This window comes from Lytechinus pictus, chromosome 15, assembly GCF_037042905.1.
Source record: "Lytechinus pictus isolate F3 Inbred chromosome 15, Lp3.0, whole genome shotgun sequence".
Taxonomy (NCBI): domain Eukaryota; kingdom Metazoa; phylum Echinodermata; class Echinoidea; order Temnopleuroida; family Toxopneustidae; genus Lytechinus; species Lytechinus pictus.
Genome location: NC_087259.1, coordinates 406,672 through 412,671, shown reverse-complemented (window position 1 = coordinate 412,671; position 6,000 = coordinate 406,672).

The window sequence follows — 6,000 nt, the reverse complement described above, 5'->3', positions numbered from 1 at the left end:
ACTCACGTTCCTGCTATGTCATTCATCCAGTCATGATCTTGTTTGGCCATTCATTCACTTGTTCAGTTATCATTGATCCAATAATTCATTCAGGCCCCTTCTTCACTAATTATTGATCAATCAATTACGTAATTAATTAAATCAATTATTCCTTCAATAATTGCTTCTTTCACATTCATTCACTCATTCATACACATTGATTCATATTCAGATTTATTTGAACAGGGTTGCAAAGCAGAACTTGTTGTTGATGATCCTGGATAAATATAACACAAACACTTTAAATACAGATATATTTCCATATTTGCTTTTGAGTTCATTACACCAAAAATCACCTCAATAACTGATTCCTTCTACAAACCAACTCAAACTTTGAATGTAAAAAAAAAACATCAAAGCTATTGTCCCAAAGATCAAAGGAAGTGAGACACAGTAAACATTTGAACAGTGTGACAAATTTTAGTTTGATTATGATTTTAGAATGTTTTGCTAACCTCCGTAGAACTGCAAGGATTGATACCATTTACTTTACAACATCAGGTAAATAAATGTGTTATGCCTTTACCCCAAAAATGAATATGTTTGCGAACTGTCATGAGCACTGGCCAAAAACTGGGAAACTGTTTTAATCCGCAATGGGTTTCCTGGGTTTTGGGTCATACAAATGTGTCATTACCAAGGCAACAAAATTTTTGACAAATGCAAAAAAATGTATCTTGCACATCTTACCTATTTGCGTGCAAAATTTCATGAGCAAAATAATCTGCAAAATATTTACACATGTAAAATGACAACACAGTTTCTAACACATGGAAAAATATGTTTTGCACATTGTTAGGATATCAGTATTGATATCTAAGCACTTCATACACCTCCCGCAACATGGATACCATGCCTGCTTGCGTCGAATCAATGCATCGGGGCTATCAGAGACCGATAAAGAAAAACCGCAAGAGCTATGGAAACTATTAGAGGCACAGTTAAAGGTCAATATAAATTTTCGCATACACCGCTTAGAGCTAATGCGGTACAGGCAGAAACCAGATGAAACGATCGATGAATTCGTAACCAGGTGTAGGGACAGAGCCAAAAATTGCGATTTCGAGGAAGCAGAGTTAAATGAGCGAATCATGGAGCTAGTGATTGCGTCAACTCCAAGTCTCGAATTCCAAAAGTCATTGCTAGATCAACCGAAAGGTTACAAGGTCTAACAAATTTTGGTAGAAGGTCGTAAATACGAGGCAGTCGCTGCAAGCCGACAATGTCTTGAGACACTAGACCCTAAACAGAATATCGATTCATTCAAGCGTAACCAGGGACGAAAAGCATGTGGTAACTGCGGACGTTTCCACAAACCTCGTCAGTGCCCTGCATATGACGATGAGTGCCTGTGGCACCAAGGGCCATTGGGCCAAATTCTGTCGTAAATCGAAATATGATCGTAGTCGTAAACAGAATCGTAGATCAGATGACCGAAGATCCAACACGGTATCTGATGATCGGAAACCAAAACAAAACAAATCACGATCAAAGTCGAAAAGTAAAAAAAGTAAACCGATAAGCGAAATGGACATAACACATGATACTACCACAGATCATGATCATTATCAATCTACAGATAGTCCATTCAATGTAGCACAATTCGACACCATACACACTAGTGAACCACACACAGTTGTAAATCCAGAAGGTACTGTAGCATTTGCTAACATTGACATAATATGCCCACAGAGAGTAGGTCAACATAGGCTTTACCTAAAAGTGGACTCGGGGGCAAGTGCTAACACTATCACAGTACATACCGCCAAAGCAATATACGGTCCAAAGTGGGAATCGGTAGTGAAACAAACAACAATAAAACTTACAGCTTACGGAGAGACATCAATTCCATGTAAGGGTACACTAGACATAAAGTGTAGATACAAGAGTACAAAATGGTCAACACAGACATTCTACATGTATGTAGCAGATGTCAATGGTCCAGCGATCCTAGGGTTGTTAGGTTGCACTGACCTTGGAATAATCACAATTCACTCAATGCACAACAAAACACCTACACCCAATCCTAAACCTAAACAAACACCTATCACAAGTGTAAGGGATCTAAAACAAGCATATCCAAATCAGTTTGACGCTATTGGTAGTTTCCGGGGGAAGGCAATGCTTCATGTCAAGGACGATGCTAAACCTACCATAGACGCACCCCGCAAGTGCAGCGTACACTTGAAAGAAAAAATCAAGGCGGAACTGGACAGTATGGAGCAGCAAGGAGTCATCAGAAAAATCGAGTACCACACCGATTGGTGCAGCTCCATGACCACTGTTGTGAAGAAAGATGGATCCATCAGGATTTGTCTTGACCCCAGGAGGTTAAATGATGCCTTGAAGAGACGCCCGCACAAGGTACATGTACCAACCTTGGAAGAGGTCCAACCTGTCTTCGCAGGAGCTCAGTACTTCTCTAAGTTAGACGCGAAGGCTGGTTACTGGTCGGTTCACCTATCAGAGGAGTGCCAGGATCTCACCACATTCCGTACACCATTTGGAAGGTACTGCTTCCAAAGACTACCATTTGGGTTATGTACTAGTCAGGATATCTTCCAGCAGCATATGGATAGGATTGTCCAAAATGTGCCAGGCTGCATATGCATCGCAGATGACATAGCGATCGTAGGAAGAACGGAGGAGGAACACGATAGGAATCTCTACTTACTCATGGAGACGGCAAAGCAAGAAGGCTTAGTGTTCAACAGCTACAAGTGTACTATCAAGAAGGAAGCCATTAACTTCTTTGGTTCCAAGTACACTAGATCAGGTATCTACCCAGATCCGAGCAAGGTAGAAGCTATCACATCAATGCCATCACCCAAGGACAAGGAAGATGTTCAGAGATGCCTAGGATTATTCACATACCTACATGTAGCAGCATACATTCCTAACTTCTCAGAGAAGTCAGCGCCACTTCGAGAACTTCTACACAAGGAAGTACCATTCATCTGGGACGATGATCATGAACATTCCTTGAACAGCCTGAAAAGTGCAGTATCATCAGGTGCATGTCTACAATTCTATGACCCAAAGAAAGAGACAACTCTTGAGGTAGATGCATCGATGAAAGGGCTAGGAGCATGCCTGCTCCAGCAAGGCAAACCAGTTGCATTTGCATCCAAAAGTCTTTCCACTGCACAGTCCAACTATTCCAACATAGAGAGGGAAACCTTAGCCCTAGTGTTTGGTATCAACCGCTTCCATACATATCTGTTCGGGAAGGAATTCACCGTCATAACAGATCACAGACCATTGGAGATGATATGGAAGAAACCTCTTAGAAGTGCACCACCACGTCTACAGAGATTGCTTATTAAAGTCCAAGGATACCGATGTCAAGTCAAGTATCGACCAGGAAAAGACATGATTCTTTCCGATACCTTGAGCCGACTTCCTAATCCCAAGGAAGCACGCGATGTTCCGCTAGATGTCAGAGTGGAATGCATCTGCTCTGAAGCCGAAGATTCGCACCAGATTGACTTGATATACTTCGGACGACACAAGAGAACAGAGCTTCAGAGAGAAACAGCTAATGATCCTGTTCTCAGATCACTATGGCAAATAGTCACTCAGGGATGGCCTGAGACCATCCAAGAATTGCCGACATCCCTTCGTCAATTTTGATCTTACAGAGATGAAATCGGAGCATCACACGGAGTACTCTTCAAGGGAAGTCAAGTCATCATACCGAAGACACTAAGGAATGACATCCTTAGACAGCTTCACCTAGGACACATGGGAATCGAAAGCACGAGGCGACTTGCTCTTGAGACAGTGTTCTGGCCAAACATCAACAAGGACATTGATCAGTTGATAAAGCTGATAAACCTGCGAGTGTCCGTTTTCAATTTCTTTGGAGGGGAGCAGCCATTTTCATTCAGAAATCCAGATGGATATCCAACTGAGGTTTCAAAACAAAAGAACCAACAACAAGAACTTACTCGATAAGATTATAACTTCAGCACCAAAAATTTGATATAAATAATTACATCACAATCAATTCAGTATGGAAGATGAAATGAAGATAGAAAATGAAACTCACTGATTTATCACATTTATTTATTACCCGTGCAGTATAATTCAATCTCTAAAAATATTCTCATCAAAATATGCATATCACCCTAAAAACCGCCCCTTTCAAGTAAGTTTTCATGAAAAACACACAGTTTTTGTTATCAACTTAAGATGTGAACCTATTACGTAAAAAAGAAATCGGGACAACACTGTATGTCAAATAAACTTGATTTTAATTTGGCGCAAGTGCAGTGTCATACCTTGTCAGACATCAGGAAATAAACTTGTGCACCTATACCGCCCTATCCAGCTGATGAGAAGGATAATCGAATGTGACTAATAGTCAGGTGTATTTTGTCGGGGTTTGGCCCGGCGCGAGACTGCACTGACGCCCCAAACTGCAGCCTCTCTCTCCCTCACTCGACCCACGTGCACGTCGGGCATCATTCATTCAGTTAAGCACAGGTGACAGGTGCATTCAAAAAATCGCGGCAAACAATACATCACCTCATTTTACTTTTACAACTTTGGATTTAAATCAGCTTCGGTACCAAAATTTATTATTTCTATGAACAGGGTGTTCTTTGACTGTCAAATTATTCGACTATTAGAACTTACCAAAAATGTACACTCTTGCAGTGAGAAAATTACACGTCGTATACTTTCGAAGAGCGAGACTTTCATACCACTTGTGATGCATATAGTCTTTGTACCAGTCGTACATGAATACACCAAGCAGAGAATAAGTAACACGATCGATCCCCCATAATTGGGGTTATCGAATGCAAAATCATACAAAATCAGAGGAAATCAATAAAACATTAAGTTTTAAAATATAGCCAAGTTTTTGTTTTCCTTTTCTTGTTTTCCCTTACTAATAAAACGATCATCAAATCTCAATTACAGATTAATAGATCATCAAACTTTTTCCCCATGTTTTTTTTTTTTTTCTTATTTTTACTGGCTCCCATGCGCCACTCCGCAAGGCTCGGTGCGCCACAAGTGGCGCGCGCGCCACCATTTGAGAATCCCTGCTTTAGGATCATAGGCCTACTCTGTGCTCTTCAACAGGTGGCTTTGGAGAGCATTACTTGATAAGATTCCTGCTGAAAGACATGATCATAATTAGATTTAAGGGCTCTTGAATTACTGTCTGAACCAAAATAATATTTACACTAGAAGATGAGATAATAAACAATAAAATAATAATATACAGATATTGACTGATGTGATGTGTAATATAAACATTCTGTGGACCGCCGGATTTATATTTTCCTGAAGCGTTATATTTTCAGTGCAGCGCTGAGGGAAAATATCTTTTAGGCAGTCCAAAGAATGTTTTTTTACACACCCCATCAGTCAATATCTGTTATATTAGATAGCCTTGAATGACAAAGAAAGATCTAAAGTCAGGTCTATGATGCATGCAGTAGATCAAGACTTAAGAAATTTACAGTGACTGATGAAACTGGTATGAGTAACGTAAGGTACAGTGAAGGACCCTTTTCTAATAAAAAGTGGAGCGCCTCTGGCGGTCTCACCTGCAGTGCTGACTTTGAAAACTACTATGAAATAATTATTCACAAATAACACCATTCATATGATACAATACTACGTTCATTGACAATAAATTACATTTTACCTTGATCATGCAACCTACATGTACATGTACATTGTAAGACTTGTCAGTGATACTTGATTACCCAGACCTATATCCACATTTTATAAACTATATTTGATAGTTATGACAGCAATCTAATAATAAACTCCAATATGACCAAAGTTCAATGACCTTAAACGACCTTTGACTTTGGTCATGTGACCTGAAACTCGCAAGAGATGTTCAGTTATACTTGATACTCTTATGGCCAAGTTTCATGAACTAGACCATTACACTTATAGGGATATGGTAATTAAAAAAATACCCCCAACATGGCC